Source organism: Grampus griseus (genome assembly GCF_964374135.1).
Source record: "Grampus griseus genome assembly, chromosome: X".
In the NCBI taxonomy this organism is placed as follows: domain Eukaryota; kingdom Metazoa; phylum Chordata; class Mammalia; order Artiodactyla; family Delphinidae; genus Grampus; species Grampus griseus.
In genome coordinates this window covers 73719185-73740101 of record NC_138999.1, presented here as the reverse complement: position 1 = coordinate 73740101, position 20917 = coordinate 73719185, and the positions used below count along the sequence as shown (strand labels likewise).

Genomic DNA, 20917 nt, shown 5'->3' with positions numbered 1-20917 from the left:
TGGGAATACAATCATATTTTTGTTATTGAATTCTTTTCATCTATTTACTTTCCAATAAATGTTGGATTTTGAATAAGGAAATAAAAATAATAAAAATGCATTAATGATACAATACATTTATGACATCACCAACAAATCTTGTAGTCATTAGGAATAATAACTTACAAAAGAAGTGTCTGGAAGACCATGTGCCCTTTTTTAACTGCTTATCAATGCACTTTGTTCACACACAAACCTCCTGGGTTACCATTCAAATTTAGGATTAATTTTAGAAAACCATTTTACTCTTTGGATTAAAATTATAAAAACATTTATTTTGATTTTTGTTTGTTTGAAACTTACATAATGTCATAAAACAATGTTACTTCAATAAAAAATTTAGTTAGGAAACCAAAGATTGATAATATATAGATATATATGTATGTATCTCCACACCAAATTAATAAAATAGGCTTCCATATTTTCCATTATTTTGGTGTGAATGTGTATGTATTATATGCATATATACTTTTAAGTAACATTAAGTAGGTGGCTCAAATATGAAATATAGGCCATTTATGTTAAGAGGTTTCAGAAACATTGATATGATTAGGTATACAATCTGGTTATAATGAGAAAAGGAAGAGCTTTTCATTGCTCCAACCTTCCTAATCTTTCCTTTGAAGCCATGTACCATTCATTAGAATCACATAGCTGGGAAAGCACCCTAAGTTGTTTCAGAAAAAATGAGATTGTGTTGTCTCTTCACAGTGAAACAGACAATCTCATTGTCACAGACAAATTGAGAGGAAAAAATGAATAACCAAAACAAATCTTACAGGCAAAGAAATGAACCTTATCCTTGAAAACTCAAACTTCCAGACAAGCAGCAATATAATAATACCCATCCGCATGAACAGAAAAATAATAAAATGCCACCTCACTCTTAAATATTTAAAAATGAGGAAAATAAGAGAAACGTGTTATTGGGAAGTTTTGCCTTGGAATATAAATTCATTTATATAGTATCTTCAAAATATTTTTTCAGAGCCCACCCATGTCTCCCACCTAATTTTGTTCTCCCTATAGACAGATTATCATCCCCATTTGATAGATGAGGAAATGAGGCACAGTGAAGTTAAGCAATTTGTCCCAGTTCGAAATCTGGCTATAGACACAGCAAAGAAAGAGTACCTGCTCCTTTTGCTATTCCAATATCCCACAGCTACTAGCATATACCACACCTGGAACTTAGAACCTGAAAAAGGTAATGTGGCCCAGTAGTTAAGAGAAGGACCTTGGAAAATCCAGATAGACTTAACATTGATTCACCAGCACTGTGACTTCTCTGAATCTCTGTTTCCTCATCTATAAAACAAGGATAACGATGACTCTCATAAGTTCTTGTGGACGTTAAGTGAGATAATGGATATAAAGCACACAGCACCATTCCTGGCATATAGTAAGCACTTGTGAAGCTGTTTCTATTGTTGTTACATGACTGCTATGGACTGAATGCTTGTATCCCCCAAAATTCATATGTTGAAGGTGGAGCCTTCAGAAATTAATTAGGTTATGATGGAGGAGCCCCATGATGGGATTAATGTCCTTATAACAAGAGAAAAAGTACTCTCTTTCTCTCCTCTCTCTCAGTCTCCCTCTCTCCCTCTCTCCCTTTCTCTCTCTCTCCCTCTCTCCACCTCTTTCAGCCATGTGAGAATACAACGAGAAGGCAGCTGTCTACAAGGCAGGAAGACAGCCCTCACCAAGAACCGAATCTGCTGTCACCTTGATCTTGGACCACCCAGTCTCTAGAACTATGAGAAATAAATACTTGTTGTTTAAGCCACCTAGTCTATGGTATTTTTTATAGCCCAAACTGACTAAGAGAATGACTATGTTAATATACTCTTTAAATTAAAAAGAATTGCCTGTTCTGACTATAGAGTAGGCAGCAGTTTTCTTTTAGGCCATTAATTAGCATCCTCTCCCTTACAACTACCTGCTTCTATTGAGTGCTTACTTGTGTGAAAAACAGGAGTGTTTTCCCTATTGTAAACTTCCATCACCACCATTCTCCAGTACTGGAGTTTGGCATTGTGTACCACATGAGTGATGGCAAATTCTAGCTTTCTAGGATTCCATAAGAGTTCTATTATCAAAATGAATAGAAGCATCCTTAGCATAGAGAAACAATGCCTTTAAATTGGATGCCGTACTTTTACTCATTAAGGTATTAAGTTATTTACTCATAGGGTAATACTTAAGGTATTTTGGGAGGCTGTGGGTTAAAATAACTACTGCACAAATCATACTTTCTGTATTGGTTGGGGAATCATGCTGGTCAAATCTAATTTAGATATTGTAGATGCTGGAATTAATGTGTATATTAACTTTGTAAACACATTAGGTTTAAAAACTGAAAATAAACGGTGCTTCACACAACATCATTTTCCCTTGCACTGCATTAAATTTGGGAGGGTTGAACACGTTGGCCACTGTCACCAGCTCTGAAAAATTTACAATGTACTTTTTAAAATGCATACAAAAATATAAAAACATTCAATTGGAGTTTATTCAATTAATATTAGTTTCTAAATTATAAAGTTTTTCTATTTAAGCAAAGGAAAATGAGAATTAAAATGTGTTTGAAGACATAATTTGCTGACACCAAGCACAAGTTTATAATCTTTTTAATACTAAAGTAATTTTTAAAATAATAGGCTTAAAATAGTAAAAAAAAAACAAAACTAATATTTTTACTAAATTGTACTTTATTACATGGTTTCAATTAGCATTTTTTCTTCTCAAAGGTACAAATTATGCTTTAACTTTTACTAGAGTAAATTATAGGATGATAGAAATAAGAAGACTTTTTTCTAAATGGTGGCTGACTGCCCAACTGATAGCATACATAGCATGTATGGTTTCCAGAATGATTTGCTCTTGTAAATATTGAAAACATTAACTCCTGGGAGCATATGTAAGCTTCAAAATATATTTCTCACATATGGAAAGGCATGTCTTTCTACAAAACTCATTTCTTTTACATTTAATATAGAAAACCCCCAAAATTACAAATAATAAAATGTTTTCAGTATGAATGTGATTTTGGATAGCTTTGAAGTCATTAGAAATATACTTTGGTATTACTTAAGGTATTATACTATAGCATGAGGAAACTGTTAAATGGCAGGTGTGTAGAAGATTTATTCCATATGTTATTAGCCATCTGGTTTACAAACAGTGGATGAACGATACATTTTTGGTGGTAATGAAATATATTTCATAGATCAGGAAAAAATCATTCAGCTCATGGGTTAGTCTATGATAGCCACAAAATCAAAATATTTTCCTTCACATTACAATGAATCTATGTCTTAATTCCATAATGTAGCATACATTCATATTAAAACATTGACAAAAGTAAGAATAGTACTGAATACAGTATTTTGCATCATTCAAAGCATTTTCAAATATAATTCATAAATTCATTTGCAATTCGTAATGACTGAAGAAATGAACAAGGCAAGCATGACCACATACATCTTTCAGATGAGAAAATTATTCCTTGGAGAAGATAAATATGACTTACTAGAAATGACACTTATTTGTTTGTTAGCTAGGACCCAATCCAGTCTCATTCTACAGCATCATGCTGCCACAATAGAGTCAGAAGAAAAGATATACCATGATATTCTCTAAGTAATAGTAGAAGCTAACATAACTACTTCCTCTGGCCCAGCTTCATCCCAATTTATAATTTCTGAGTAAAATAATATGTGTCCTCATTTCAATCATAAAAGACATAATATAGGCCAATAAAGCCCCTGTAAAAAAATTTAATTGGAAGTAGAACATTCCATTTGATATAGTGTTTCATCTTGTACATGTGCATGGTAAAAATATTAAAAATAAAATGTATTGACCAATTAAAATCGTGAGAATAAAGCAGAAAATACATTTCCAAAAAGAAGGTGGCTATAAATTATATATCGTAATCATTATCAACATTATTATCACTATTATTATTATTTATTCAGACTGCCACTGGGTGATATGATTACACCTTTCCTCTTGATACTTATGAAAGCAATAACAAACACAACTAAAGCATCAAAACAATTGTATTAACTTCCCATTAAGGTTTATAAAACCTGTATGTAATAAAAGGATCATACACCATGATCAAGTGGGGTTTATCTCAGGAATGCAAGGATTCTTCAATATATGCAAATCAATCAATGTGATAAATCACATTAACAAATTGAAGGAGAAAACCCATACAATCCTCTCAATTGATGCAGAAAAAGCTTTTGACAAAATTCAACACCCATGTATGATAAAAACCCTCCAGAAAGTAGGCACAGAGGGAACTTACCTCAACATAATAAAGGCCATATATGAAAAACCCACAGCAAACAATGTTCTCAATGGTGAAAAACTGAAACCACTTCCTCTAAGATCAGGAAGAAGACAAGGATATACACTCTCACCAGTATTATTCAACATAGATTTGGAAGTTTTAGCCACCGCAATCAGAGAAGAAAAAAAAACAAAAGGAATCTAAATTGGAAAAGAAGAAATTAAGCTGTCACTGTTTGCAGATGACAGGATACTATACATAGAGAATCCTAAAAATGCTACCAGAAAACTACTAGAGCTAATCAATGAATTTGGTAAAGTAGCAGGATACAAAATTAATGCACAGAAATCTCTTGCAGTCCTATACACTAATGATGAAAAATCTGAAAGAGAAATTAAGGAAACACTCCCATTTACCATTGCAACAAAAAGAATAAAATACCTAGGAATAAACCTACCCAAGGAGACAAAAGACCTGTATGTAGAAAACTATAAGACACTGATGAAAGAAATTAAAGATGATACAAACAGATGGAGAGATATACCATGTTCTTGGATTGGAAGAATCAACATTGTGAAAATGGCTCTACTACCCAAAGCAATCTACAGATTCAATGCAATCCCTATCAAACTACCAATGGCATTTTTCACAGAACTAAAACAAAAAAAATCACAATTTGTATGGAAACACAAAAGACCCCAAAGAGCCAAAGCAAACTAGAGAAAGAAAAACGGAGCTGGAGGAATCAGGCTCCTGGACTTCAGACTATACTACAAAGCTACGGTAATCAAGACAGTATGGCAGTGGCACAAAAACAGAAATATAGATCAATGGAACAGGATAGAAAGCCCAGAGATAAGCCCATGCACATATGGTCTCCTTACCTTTGATAAAGAAGGCCAGAATATACAATGGAGAAAAGACAGCCTCTTCAATAAGTGGTGCTAAGAAAACTGGACAGCTACATGTAAAATAATGAAATTAAAACACTTTCTAACACCATACACAAAAAGGAACTCAAAATTTATTAAAGACCTAAATGTAAGGCCAGATTCTATCAAACTCTTAGAGGAAAACATAGACAGAACATTCTATGACATAAATCACAGCAAGATCCTTTTTGACCCACCTCCTAGAGAAATGGAAATAAAATAAAAAATAAACAAATGGGACCTAATGAAACTTCAAAGCTTTTGCACAGCAAAGGAAACCATAAACAAGATGAAAAGACAACCCTCAGAATGGGAGAAAATATTTGCAAATGAAGCAACTGAAAAAGGATTAATCTCCAAAATTTACAAGCAGCTCATGCAGCTCAATATCAAGAAAACAAACAACACAATCCAAAGATGAGCAGAAGACCTAAATAGACATTTCTCCAAAGAAGATATACAGATTGCCAACAAACACATGAAAGAATGCTCAACATCCTTAATCATTACAGAAATGCAAATCAAAACTACAATGTGGTATCACCTCACACTTGTCAGAATGGCCATCATCAAAAAATCTAGAAACAATAAATGCTGCAGAGGGTGTGGAGAAAATGGAACCCCCTTGCACTGTTAGTGGGAATGTAAATTGATACAGCCACTATGGAGAACAGTATGGTGGTTCCCTAAAAAACTAATAATAGAACTACCTTACGACCCAGCAATCCCACTACTTGGCATATACCCTGAGAAAATCATAATTCAAGAAGAGTCATGTACCAAAATGTTCATTGCAGCTCTATATACAGTAGCTGGGACATAGAAGCAACCTAAGTGTCCATCAACAGATGAATGGATAAAGAAGATATAGCCCATATATACAATGGAATATTACTCAGCCATAAAAAGAAATGATATTGATTTATTTGTAGTGAGGTGGATGGACCTAGAGTCTGTCATACTGAGTGAAGTAAGTCAGAAAGAGAAAAATAAATACCGTATGCTAACACATATATATGGAATCTAAAAAAAAATGGTTCTAAAGAACCTAGGGGCAGCACAGGAAGAAAGACGCAGACTTAGAGAATGGACTTGAGGACACAGGGAGGGAGATGGGTAAGCTGGGACGAAGAGAGAGAGTGGCATGGACATATATATACTACCAAATGTACAATAGATAGCTAGTGGGAAACAGCCACATAGCACAGGGAGATCAGCTCAGTGCTTTGTGACCACCTAGAGGGGTGGGATAGCGAGGGTAGGAGGGAGACGCAAAAGGGAGGAGATATGGGGATACATGTATATGTATAGCTGATTCACTTTGTTATAATGCAGGAACTCACACACCATTGTAAAGCAATTATACTCCAATAAAGATGTTTAAAAAAGTTTCTAAATTAGTTGTATTAGGGAAATCAAATATTGCCACACACACACAAGAAACCTGTACTAAAGCACATTAGCAAACAAAAAAAATTGTGTTGAGTAGTCACTGAATGTGGTGCTCTGACCTCAGTACTCAGACATGTGTTGTTTTTGTCCTATTTTTATCCATGAACCATTTAAACTTGGCAAATAAGGTTAAAGATCTTTTTTAACTGATGGTCAAGAAAGGCTATTAGCCACCGGAAAGATCTAAGCAACCTGGAAACAGGAATCAACAGTTCATCACGTTTGGACTTTACAACTGACTGTGTGAAATAAATCATATCCAATACATTTGACTTCTAAACTTACCTACCTACTTACTAAACTTTTCTACCTATCTATGAAGCATCTAAACTCACATATTTATCTACCATTGCTATGTACATTTTTTCTTTCTTCGAAGTAAACTTCCTCCCTAGATGTGTCTGTTTCTTGGATCTTGATTATATACTACATAGTGTATCAGCTGATGCATATTTAGTTATTAAAATGTATTACATAAGTAACAATAAACATTATATTAGGAACATTTTGTTTTCCTATGGGACTTTCAATGCTGTCAAGCTGCTACTATACACTGAATATGGAAGCCAGGAAAGTTTATTATTTATTTTAAAAGCGGGGAGGGGTAATTAACAGCCATTGGATTAGGTTAGATTCACATTAGCTTTACATTCTGTGTGTAACAAATCCTGCTACAAATTTAATGAAGGCATTTTTCAACCAAATTATAGCACATTTTACTTCATATGTAGCTATAGTCAAGCATACCATGCATTTGCATAGCATGAATTGTATTGTTACCTTTAACATTTTTAAGTGTTTAAAATTTCTGATTAAAGCAATTCAAACTTGCTTTGCATTTTAATCTTTCCTAAGAAGAGGCGCATCCTTAGCTCCCTCATTAGTTGTGCTGCCTGGGGTGTTTTGCAATAATGCCAGTGCCTAATACAATGAATAGAAACATATCATTAAATATGTCTTAGCACTTCACATTATGATGATATAGAGAAAATTTGGAATACTTAAAGTGCTACTTTACAGCTAGTTTAGCCATGGGCAGGGTGAGGGTCAATGGTGGGTACAATTTTTAACTTTTTAATACCCATTTTAACATTCCAATTGTCTCCATATGAATATCTGAAATGAGGTAGCCTGCTATGCATAATATGCCTCTTTATTTTCTTCCAGTCAGACAAGTGTTAATTGAGAGGTATTGGCTATGTAAGTGAGAGGAACAATAAATAATGTTGGAATTCACTTCTATACATGTTAAGCTTCAAAAGGCACTAAGATAAATTTACTCATATAAAAATTAGATGGCTTAATAACTAAGATAACTATATAATTTATTTTTCAAATAAAGGCACTTTTGAGAGTGATCAAAAGCAGGTAGGGTATCAGACCAAGCATAGACCAAGAAAATCCCAGAAAAATGAATCACCCTAGTTTTAATACATAGATTTCCTCCTAAAATTAAATTGTAAGGGAATCAGGAAGCACTTGGAACCAGGCCTGCAAATTTTCAAGTTTCCGCAACCTAGAAAAAGCACACTCAGATCACGTTTTCTACTAAGCACTTATCTAAGCCATTTCCACAAGATAAGAAGTGATAAACAGATTGGATTTGAGTCATCAGGAGAAAAACAAAATTCATATATTGAGGTAAGAAGGAAATACCAACACGAAACAAGTTACCGATTCTCTGAAAAAATAAAACTTTTCTGCTACAGAAATAATGTATTTAGAATTACCTGTATAGGAGGCTTGACATCCAATATCATGCCTTCCTAGTGTAACTAATAAGAGGAAAAGGAAGTTTTAATGTAGTTAGATACAAAGTATTGACAGAAACTCTCCACGGTGACATTTAGCAATGCTAAAAATCCTCAAGGGACAGAGGCATCACTCTTATTATGACTTGGTGTAAAATTGTTTTTCAACTTGATGATTTGTAATCAGTTTCCTAAGTTAGTTACTGAGTGATATTCGAGATCATGGGGCAAAAAGCTGTGAACATAACTCAGAATCAGCAGTATGAGGCAGGTATGCTGTAACATTTCAATGATGTCTTTAAATTCTAATAGCTTTAAGCTGCTCCAAACTCCTGTAGCAATCAAAAATAATCTGTCATGGGACCAAGGGCTATGAACATCATGCCATAGCCACTCTGCTATTAGATTTATTGGAGGGTAAAGCATGTCATTTATGCATCAACTCACAGGAGAAAAAAGCAATCCCTATGAAGTTAATCTAATAATAGACTGGAAAGCAATGATTACCGTTTCATGTACACTATTTGTAGCAGTGGCTGGCCTAATTCTGCAGGCATCGTTCGTCAGAGCTTTGGGATTAACAAGTGTTCAGCTCAAAATCTATTGGGAAACATCAAGAAATGTCTTAATGAGGAACAAATCTTTTATTTGTTGCCACTGAGAGGATGCTGAAACCATACTTCCACCTCCCACTTCACTCCTTCACTTTTTAAAAGCTTGTTGTAAGAATCATATTTCCCATGTAAAACAAACCCCTGGGAATTAATTTTAGCAGATACACAATAACTAGACCATTTTTCCACATAATACTCAACAGTTTTCATGACAGTAGTCTCAGTTTTAGTCAGTCTTTTAGTAGCAGAACCAAAACACTTGAAGAGGGTATTCACCACTGACCTCCTTATGGGACATTTTCTTGTAACTGACAAAGTGAAAGCAGATAGCATTACCTACAACCTGTTTTTTACCCATAAAAATCTCTGAGTCCAGGATTTCTTTTTCCCTACAGGAGGGCCAACATCATCGGGCTATCACAACCTGAGAATGGCACAAGGACATAACAATATGGCCCCAATTTGAAGAAAAATAAAGAACTTCTTTTTCTTTTTTTAGCCTTTACACTCAATGAGGGTTTTCATTGCTAAGTTACACAGTGAAAAACTTAGCACTTATGCTATAGAACACTTCATTTCATCTATTTAATAGTTTAATCCTAGAAGCTTTTATTCTGCAGTTAGATTACACAAACATATTTCTCCCACCTTGTCATGGAGGAGAAAAACCAAACATACTCATTTGAAATGAAACTTTTCCATAGATTAAATTCAATTTTCTTTTATAAGATATTGCAAAATTCCAAATATTTAAAATCAAATCATTCAAAATTATCATCTCTGTATTGCCTTGTATACTTTTCCAGAGTCTTCATGTGCTTCATTTAAGTTTTAAAAGATCCACCTATTTCAATATAATTTTCTCGGTATCACTAAGAAATTTGCAACACTCAAGTTCTAATCTCACGAAGGTATATAATTTTGCAATCAAAGGTGACCTCCATTAGACTCCAAAGACTCCAATTTTCAACACAAAGATCACTGTAATTATTTCTATAAATCTGCATATTTATAAGCCAGGAAAATAAACCTCATCTTTTGTTGATAAATAATAGTTTTCACAGAAAGTGATGATTGAGGCCTATTTACATTCTTAGTATAAATCTGGTCACTTATTAAAGGTAAGTGTAGGTTGATTAATAACTATTTTAAATTAATGTATTCCTTGACTCCAAAAGTTATTTATGGAAATTAAGTTGAAAAGTGAAAATTCAAATTAAACATCTTAATATGTAAATGCATTTTATTCCAATTATTCTTAGGAATATACCAGTAATGTCAGATGTAGATTTAATAAAATATAAGTGGTAGGTCTGACTACACTTTTAGTGATTTTCTAGGTTAAAAAAGCCTTCATAATCCCAATATTGTTATGAAGAAAAATAGTGTTTTTAACTTACACCTGAAAGAATACAAAGGAGAAAAAATCTTTTTCTCCTGATTCCTGATCTTTTTTACATATAAATATTTTTTAAATTATTTCACTGTATACCTAACAGAATTCATTGAAAATTTTAACAATTGTTAAATCAGGGCATAGTTTAAGCAGTATTCATGCATCATGCATTTTAAATAAGATTTTAAATATTCCTCTTACATGTTACTAGAATTATATAATACTATACTTCAAAATTGTGGAAAATGCTATTAAACATGCCAAAGACTGTTTCTTAATAACTGCCTTACAGAAATTGAAAACATTTCTACCAGGAACAAAGCATACATTATGGCTTTAAACTGTGTTATCTAAAGTGGGAAATTAACATCATTATTATTATCAATACAAAAATATCATGTATAATTTGGATACATTGTTCCCAGAGAAAAGGACTCATACCTGTACATCTCAAAATACACAAATGCCTCTTGAGATGTCAAACAAAATATGTAGAACATGGGATTTTTGTTCCCAGCTGCCAACCTGAAGAAATGTATTTGTGTGACATCTGACATGTGACATCTAACATCCTATACTATAGCTCATCCACTTTTGCAAGTACAACTGAATCTTGTTAAATGAACATATGTAGGCAGAAAATTCTCAGCAATTCAACTGTCATTTCCCAAGAAAATTTTAAGGGACATTCCGTAGTAGGAGAACAAATCTTCAAATAGTCTACCACGTCACTAAGAAAATGCTCCCAATCACAGAAATATATGCAACTACTGGTTATTCTTTAAAATGTTGGTCTCAAGTTCAGGTTTTTGACTGCTACAAAATAGTACATTTTCCTATTACATACAAGCAATAAGCAGAAGTGGACAGAAAACTGCATGTTACATAAAATTTTTGTTACATATTTTAAGATGTTACATTTTCTTTGTCCCATTCAAATGATAAATAGAAGTTGATATGCATATAAGGATTCTATTGTGCACTTTAATTTCTACACATATGCACAAATATAACAATGATTCTGTTAAAAAGAGTTAAATCTGATCCAGAAATTCAAAAGTGGGTAAGAAACTGCATGGAGGTTTGCTTCAGAGATGGGCAGGAGGCACTGTTTGTTTAACCAAGAGTAAATTATCTCTCACTTAAGAATCTGTATTTAACTGAAAGTATGTCCCATTTTCTAAAGCTTGTGTCTGTACTTCTATTAAGAAAAATTTAGTAGGAGTAAAATTTCATTAAAGCTCATCTTATTTAATCTTTTCTTCCCCATTCATTGTGCCTCATTTTAAAATCATAGCATTGTTTGTATTTAATAACGGTATGAATCATAATAAATTTTGGATGTTTCCTAAATGCATTGCAACTCTAAAGTATTGGCACCAGTAGATGAGGAGGTTGCATATCTAAACCTACCCAAGCACACTGACTGATTCACATTCACTAAATGGATTAACTGAAATAAGCATAATAAATGAAAGAGAATAAAATTAAAAACAATTTCACTCTAAGTGAAGGCTTGACTTATAGAAAGTGGCAGCTCTGGTGGCCCAAGGCATAGAATTAGTTTTGCTACTCGATAATTTGACTGATTCACTTGAGTGGCCAGAAGAGGACATTTTCTGCCTGATTTCAGTGTAATCAAGTCACCTGCTCAGTGATTGCTAGGCCCAAGTCAACTGAACTCCACTGAGCACTGAGTGTGTGCAGGGAGTAACAAAAACAACTTTCTGCATATATGTGCAGAACCATTGAGCGTTAATGATAGTAGGAATTAACTCTTCCTAATGCATTGTTGTGCTTTCCTTACCATGTAATATGTACTGTGAAAAGGAGTTAGCCACCTTACATCCTCAAATTACCACCCATACCAATCAGCCATACAATGGTAGGTTCACTTCCTTTACTAATAGATTTTAAAATACATATTTAAAATCAACCAGAAAAGGTACAAAGGAAAACACTGTGACACCATCTTTCCCTCAAAATTGACTCATGTCAATAATGTGTTTTACTGTAAGCAGCTGCTTGGTGTGTGGGGTATGTGTGGTGGCAATGATGGTGGTGGTGGTGGTATGTATGTGTGTACTGCAGCACTTTAGGCTTCATTTCTTCTAAAAGCTGACTGAGGCAGCACCATCCCAACATAAAGCAAAACAATACATCAAATGACAAGGTCGAAATGATCATAGGAACAATTAAGAGAACAACATCAATGACTTATAAATACAAACTTTGATTCATAAATGGTGACCTTTGCAAAATGTATCTCCATCTATTACCAATGCATAATAGACATTCCCACTGACCAATGTAATTATAAATAGTATCTAAGGAAACTCCCAGGGTTTACTTTAATTGCCATGCACTAGTAGGTGTTCAATAGCACTTCATTGAATGCATATACATTTGTTTCTACAAGTTAACCTCTTTCTTTTATGTAATAGAGATTCTCTCTGGCATGGCAAAAGGACATCAGGTAAAACAACTAGACTGGGACATTGGAGAATGTAACATTGATTTCACTCCTCCACTAAAAACAGGTTCCTCTGATCCACAGGCATGTGACCCAAATTTTTCTATATTCTATAGGTCCAGTGTCTAAATAAAGGGGCTTCAAGAGCGAGGTTGAGGTTGACAATACCATGACAAGGGCGGAGGAGGTCAAGTCCCACCGTGCTAATATTAAGGAAAGTAAAAGAGGACACAGTTCAATTGATTTACAATCTGCAAAAAAAAAAAAAAGAAAAAAAGGTAGATATGGGCAAACAACAGCCTAGCGGCATCTGCCCCTCCCCAAGGTTTCAGATGCAAGAGGTTCAGCTCACCAAGCCAAACACTGAACACTGACCACCTTAGGCTGAATCCACCTGCTGGTGGAATTTTGGAAATAGTGCATTTGAAAGGGATAGCCAATCAATTTGCACATGATTTATTCCCATATTAATTGAGTCATTCAAGGGAAAAACCTGCTACAAAAATAATTGAAAAATAATGAATACTATTAAATGCCATCTAAATTACTACTATTTTAGCCCATGTTTTATTTCTTATTCTGTGATATGATTCATCCACATTTTCCTTAGGAATAAAGTACACAACCACACAAACCATCTACATTAGTAAAATGAAAAGGTAATCTTGCCTAATTTAATAAGACAGTGTAGAAATATTCTTTCAATATGCTAAGACTTATGAAAGATTATATCTTTCATTTCTTGAGTTTATTCTTTCCCTTCAGGGTTCACTTTTTAATCTGCCCATATTTCTCAGATACAAAAAATATTATGAAATATGATCTGTTCTTTAAAAAAATGGTCAGAAGAACCTAGGGGCAAGACGGGAATAAAGATGCAGACCTACTAGAGAATGGACTTGAGGATATGGAGAGGGGGAAGGGTAAGCTGGGACAAAGTGAGAGAGTGGCATGGACGTATATACACTACCAAACGTAAAATAGATAGCTAGTGGGAAGCAGCCGCATAGCACAGGGAGATCAACTCGGTGCTTTGTGACCACCTAGAGGGGTGGGATAAGGAGGGTGGGAGGGAGGGAGATGCAAGAGGGAAGAGATATGGGAACATATGTATATGTATAACTGATTCACTTTGTTATAAAGCAGAAACTAACACACCATTGTAAAGCAATTATACTCCAATAAAGATGTTAAAAAAATAAAAATAAAAAATGAAATGTTGGAGACTAAAGAAAAAATATATATATAGATGATCTGTTCTTAACAACTTTTTCCTAAAAAATGTCTCACTCCTAATTTAAATTACAGGTATGAAAATAAGAGTAACATTATGCATTTAACTTGCCAAAATAGACTAAGAGTTGGATGAAAATTTTATTGTTTACAAAAAAGACCATGGGCTCTAAATCACTTTAACATTTTTGCCCTTAGTTATGTTTTTCAGACTGGAGGGATTATATTAAATTTTAGATTATCTGTGTTATTGAGTGGAAGGGTGATTGAAATGCAGAATAAATCTGATACCTTACTCTTGCTCCAGGGAATTTTGCTTTCTTTTTCTACCCTCACCTGTCCAGTGGAGAAGCAAACAAGCAGAGACATAGACAAAAGGCAGACAAGTGTCCTCCATCTTTCCATCACTATCTCTGCAATCAAACAAACTGTTCATAGTGAAATCATAGGGCAAGTATTGGCTGGAGATGGAGTATTTATTCTAAAATGTAAAAAGTAGCAAATTCTTAAGATAATGATTAATCATCCCCTAACACTCAAAAAAAAAAAAAACCTCCTTTTTTCCAAAAAATGCAAGGGTTAAGGGTACAAGCTCTGGAGTCAGGACTCCTGGGTTGAAATCTTATGGCCAACATTTATGGCAGATTGTTTCCTGGGAAAAATCACATCACCACCCCCCATACTAGTGTGGTATAATTTCTTTATCTATGACATCAAAATAATAACAGTACCTATCTCATATAGTTGTTGTGAAGATTAAATGAGATGTTGTGTGTATAGTACAGTACTGGATATTCAAAGTATTCAATAAATGTTATCTATTATTTTTTCTCACAAATATAATCTTAAATAAATTTAGTATTATTGATCTCTTTGCCTGGCTTTTTGATAATAATTCTTGGACTAAAATCAGACTTTTTCCTTTTTCCATTTTACAAACTAAGGTGTATAAATGTTAACCCAAGGAAGTCTGGGTTGTCTTTTATCAAGGACAAAGAGTTAATAGGTAACCAAATTTAAACTCTTTGTTCAAGTTTAGCCTAGATATGTGATATGCATATCTTTATATGCATATTTCAATTCAACAAACACATATTCAGCAACTATTAAAGGTAATATACAATGTTAGACATTGGTGGGGAGGGGGAATGGGAGGGAATAAAACAGACTTGGACCACAGTGAGCCCATAAACTGGGGTGGGAAGAAAGCAACTATTATTCATTATAGAAGTAAAGAAGCACTATCACGGAGGCCAAAACTGTGTGATATGGAGCACACATTCTAATATCATCAAGCAACAGTTACATATTCTCTTGCGTTTTGTAAATTCAATACTGTAGAAATGAGAACCTGATATGTTTTCAGTCAAAAAATTGATTTTACAGCAAGAAAGGAAATCTGCTTTGCATATCAATGTGTTTCTGACTTATAGGATTAACTAAACACTGTAATCATTATATTAGCACCCACATTTTTGCAATACATGGCTTTTTCACAGGTAAGCATTTGGTCACGAATATTTCAGTCCCTTGGCTCATTAGGACCAAAGAGTGAGAGATGATATTCATTATTGGATGAAAACTTTGTTTAGACCTAACATTCCTGGATGCCAACCAGGCATCCCATCAGCATTCATAAACATATGGACTATTACTTCTCTAGCACAGTAGTTTCCGTTAATTTATTGTATTTTTATGTAGTAAAGACTCACATCTTTTTCACAGCCTGTCAGAATAGCAACAAATTATAGTGATCATAACACTAAAAATTACAACATAAAGCAAATATTTATCTAATTTGGAGTTTGTAATTTTGAAACTAAGTGAATCAGCTCTATGCTACATTAATGAATGAATGAATGAATGAATAAATAAATAAATAAATAAATAACTCGTACCATTTTCCAACTGAGGAACAGCTACTGGTCCAGCAATTTAACTTCCAGATCAGCAACCATAGTTTGGGTATTCGCCAAAAGATGTGACTGTACTGACTATGCCAGCAGAAGAGATCAAGACACATGGTATCACTCTTCATACTTGACAATGACTCTCCTGATTGGGCTACTTCTTATGCATACAAATGTGGTTACAAAAATGGATGTGAAGCTGCTAATGTTTCTCACACAGGTTAGGTGATGCATATTTTCTTTCCATGATGGTTGTAGCCTCTGTCCTCAGGGTCTTTCACATTCTACATCCTGTTTCTTAGTTTGTGAACTTCCTGGCATTTTATTTCAGAGAGTAGTAGGCCCAGTATAAACTGCTGAATATTTGTATGTGCTGGCTACTCCTGATTTTCCTCATATGTAGAAAAAGGTCAATTGAGAGGTACTTAGGACTATCTGGAAATTGGCAGGCAGCAACTACCCAGTAGTGGAAAAATGATGAATCAAATGTTGGGTTGGCCAAAATGTTCATTCAGGTTTTTCATGTTACAGAAAACCTGAATGAACTTTTTGGCCAACCCAATACATTTTCTAAAATGCCCAGACAAAAAAATCAAATAATGTTATGTTTAGACAGAGATTATTTTTGAGATGTATTGAGTTTATCAGAGCTAAACATAACATTATTTTATAACTTTTCTAAGTTGAGAAAAATGGGACTGCTTTATGACCATAATTTTACAATCATTCATTTTTTAAAATTATTTTTGCTGATTCTTAAACCTCCCAAGTGAAGTTGTAAATGGAAAGAGCCCCTTTCAGATGGATCAGCTGTAATATAGTATCTTTATGCCATGGCTACATGATTTTAAGTCATATTTCCCAAATAATAATAATGATAGTAATAGCCGACCATTATTGAATGCTTATTATTCCAGACACCATGCTAAGTTATTTACATGCATAATGTCATTTAACTCTTACATCACATTTATTAGGCCAGCCCTATTGTTATCTTCTTTCTACAGGTGAGGAAAGTCAGGTACAGAAAAGAAAGAAAAATAGGCTCACAGTCATAGAGCTAGTTATATAACACCTTTGTGTACCTCACATTTAAATGCACTCAGTTCTCAACATAGCAGTTTTCACTTTTTTGCCATTGTAAGAGCACTAAATATGGACCCAGAAAAGTTATATTTCTATTCTGATTCTACTGCTATTACCTCTGTATTCTTTTTTCTTGGCCGCGTGCAGGCTTTCTCTAGTTGCAGCGAGCTGGGGCTACTCTTCATTGCGGTGCACGGGCTTCTCATTTCAGTGGCTTCTCTTGTTGCGGATCACAGGCTCTAGGTACGTGGGCTTCAGTAGTTGTGGCGTGTGGGCTCAGTAGTTGCGGTGCACGGGCTTAGTTGCTCCACAGCATGTGGGATCTTCCCAGACCAGTGATCGAACTCATGTCCCCTGCATTGGCAGGCGGATTCTTAACCACTGTGCCACCAGAGAAGTCCCAACTCTGTATTCTTGAGCAAACCATTTAATTTGTCTAGGCCTCAGTTTCATTATCAGCAAAAATGTTAAGATAAATACTCCACTTTACCTTGAAGGATTTAATGTGGTAGTAGTCACCAAAGTTCTTTTAAATTTCTAAGGTACTACGCATGCTTAAGAGAGTAATCATCATCAGCAACAAAACAAACTGATTCAAGCTATTATAAAATGAAAGTAGGAAGGTGATACACTCGAGGTCTTTTTTATGGAGCTGTCCTCAAAAGGACACATACCTATGGTGAACACTGATATCTGTATTTTGGAAAGTATGTCATGACTCTCTCCATTTTTCACTCGTTATACTTAGAGAAATGTGCCCCCCACCATTACTCTTATGGTAAACTCCTTTGTCTCCCTACACATTCAAAAATTTCAATCACAAAATTATTTCTTTGGTCTAAAACATTCTCAGTCTCTCTTTTATGGTGCCCTCTCTTTCATATGCAAAGAGACCTAAATACAATTATCTCATAACTGCAAGTTTATTGAGACACTCTCCCAACTTGGAAGGTGAGTTATTTGAAGGCAGGTGTCATGTTATGCTAAACTTCAAATCCCCACTAACTAAATACTAAGTAAATGAGTTGAATGAATGAGACATTCCATAGATGAAGTTACTACTTCCACCTCAAAAAACATAATTTTTTTAAAAAAAACAATGCTTTGTAAAACGAGTTATGAATAATTTTTAAATTATGTATTGTTTGGCATATCACAATTAATTGAGAAATTTCTACATATTGGCTGTCCCTTTCATCTCTTTGCTTTTACTAAGGAAATTTGTGTGTGACAGGAAAATTATAAACAAGTTCAGTGTAGTCAGATAACTGGATTTCCTTTATATTTAGTTGAGGATCAGGGTAAATTTGATGAGACAAATTGAAAATTCAAGATTAATTATTTTGAAAAAAGATAAACAATTTAAAATAAAAAGTAGTTAATAAGTTGCCAGAAATAATATTTAAACGGTACAAAAATGGAGTAAGCAGAAAATGGGATGGATTAAGAGAAAAATTAGGAATAGTGTACAATCATAAAGCCAAAAGCATATAAGGTTTTCAAGAAGAAAGACACAGTCAAATACTGAAGATCCATAAAAGAAAATAAACAATTAAAAAAGAAATGGCATTTTAGTAAAGTCATGGGGCTACATGAAATAGAGTTTTAGGTCATTCTTAGATGGATCAACCATAGAAAGAAAGAGGAGTACTCCTGAGTCTGCCAAGAAATATAAGTGTAATCTAATGCATGGTTTAGCCCAAGGTGAATATGGTCTGGCCAGTAGGACTCGATTACAAAATGTTGGGCATACAGTCTTCAATGCACATAGGTTTTTATTTTTGTTTGATTAATATGGAAGAATGTTAATGAAAGAGAAGAGATGTTGTCCCTTTCAAACAATTTGTTAATTCCTTATCTATTTCTTTGTCATCCTACTATACCCAACCCAGGTGATAAAATTCAGAACTTCTTCAGTTTCCTATGCTGTGAATGGAAACACTGCATACAACCCACATTTTTTACTAGCTAGACAAATACAAATGGACAATTAACTTCTTCCCTCCCTTTCTGTAACTTCATACAATGGTAGCCATACTGCGGTGAACCTTCATCTTGGGGTACTTTCCCTCCACCATCTTTGATTTCTACTTTCCTTCCAGCTGCTCTCCCCAACTCCATCATGCAATACTGCAGACAAATGGCTGGGGCTTCAAATTAATAAACTAAAAATGAAAAAGTAATCAGGCTACAGGGGAGCTGCTAGCAGATAAATCAATGTTCCAGAGTACTTTTAACAGTCTCAAGTTGTCAGTCCACTTTTCTGGGTAACAGAGCATGTGTAGTAAGTAATTCCTAGGACTTCACAAAGGTTGCAGTGCCTTTTTTCAAGTAATCAAATCAATGGAGATTGCATCATAGAAGTTCTTACTTTTGCACACATTTGACACACCAGAGATATTATTTGGCTTTATGTGGCATCATTATTCCTGCCCTTCTGGAATCAAAACCTTAAAATGGCATAAATTAGTGACACCAAAGAGGTTGTAAGAGTCAAAAATGTAAATCACGCTCAGTAAGTATTCATTAAATACTTTTGTTGAAAGAGCTTGATACTCATAGTAAATTGACAGAAATGGTCACAATATTCAAGTATTTTATTTTAAAGATAATAAAATAATTGTATACAATTAATATCTTGCTATGCTAATTCAGACATTCCTATGTCAAAAGAGATTCTGTTTTGACGTAATAGCTTTTGCTCATCTTCATAAGTAGAGCAGACCAGAGGGAAGAGCATACACAAAGTCATGGATGTGTGGAAGAGCGTGGGGTATCTGAAGAGTAGAGAGAAGTTTAATGAAGTTATACTGTACATGGTGACTGAGGAAGGAGTTGTAGGAGATGATGGTAAAAAGTTATGCTGATCCTGGATCAGAAAGACTCTTTTTCCATGTTAACGAACTTTATTTTGCTGTCAATAAAAAGCCATAGAAGAGTTTCAAGCAAGGGGTAATAAGAGATTTGTATTTTTGAAAGATCAGAAGTGTTACAGGAGGGTTGACTACAGAAGGGTTGATCTGTCGACTACAACTAGGACTAATGTTAAAGTACTCTCCTTTTGGGATTTTAAACATGGACACAACTTTGGAAGCTTTGCATTTTATCTTCAGTTAATTTTTATGTTAAATTTTTGGAAAACCACAATATATCAATTACTGTTAGTTGTAAATTACTAATATAAAATAAATTTGAATATGTAACTTATTAAAGGAGTGTTCATTGCTGTTCAAATGAACAAAAGCAATATTTAAACAAACATATATTTTTAGCTGGAATTCCTCAAAAACATACAAAAGGACAAAAAGAACTTTATTTTGCATACCTCTTTTAAACAATGTTATTTCTTTAGAAATGAACAATGTAAACAATGTCAAGAGAAAATAGGCCTTTCTTTTGTTCTACCTCTAACAGGACACCCAAGGATGATTTGTGGGAAATCATGATCATTTACTTCAACAAATGTCACCTTTGGGGGAAAAATGGGTTTATCATGAACATTCCTAAGATTTCTTAATCATTCTCTATGACTTTGTTATCTGAATAAGTCTAACAGACAATTCACTGGACTATAACTGAGACAAACACACTTCTAAACCAGAAAATCAATATCTTTCTCTCCTTTTCAGCCTATAAAGTTTTCAAGTATTACTCCTATATCCTCCTCCAATCTTCAAGATACTTATTTCATATTATGAAAATTAGTAAACAGGTCTTCAATCACT

At 34.1% G+C, this 20917-nt stretch overlaps 1 protein-coding gene across 1 annotated transcript in view; it reads right to left on the bottom strand.

Moving 5' to 3' along the window:
• The window catches only part of DACH2 (dachshund family transcription factor 2), a gene marked incomplete at both ends in the record, with an annotated part of 640183 nt that overhangs the window by 356104 nt on the left and 263162 nt on the right, over positions 1-20917 (bottom strand). The gene's annotated exons all lie outside the window — the stretch shown is intronic.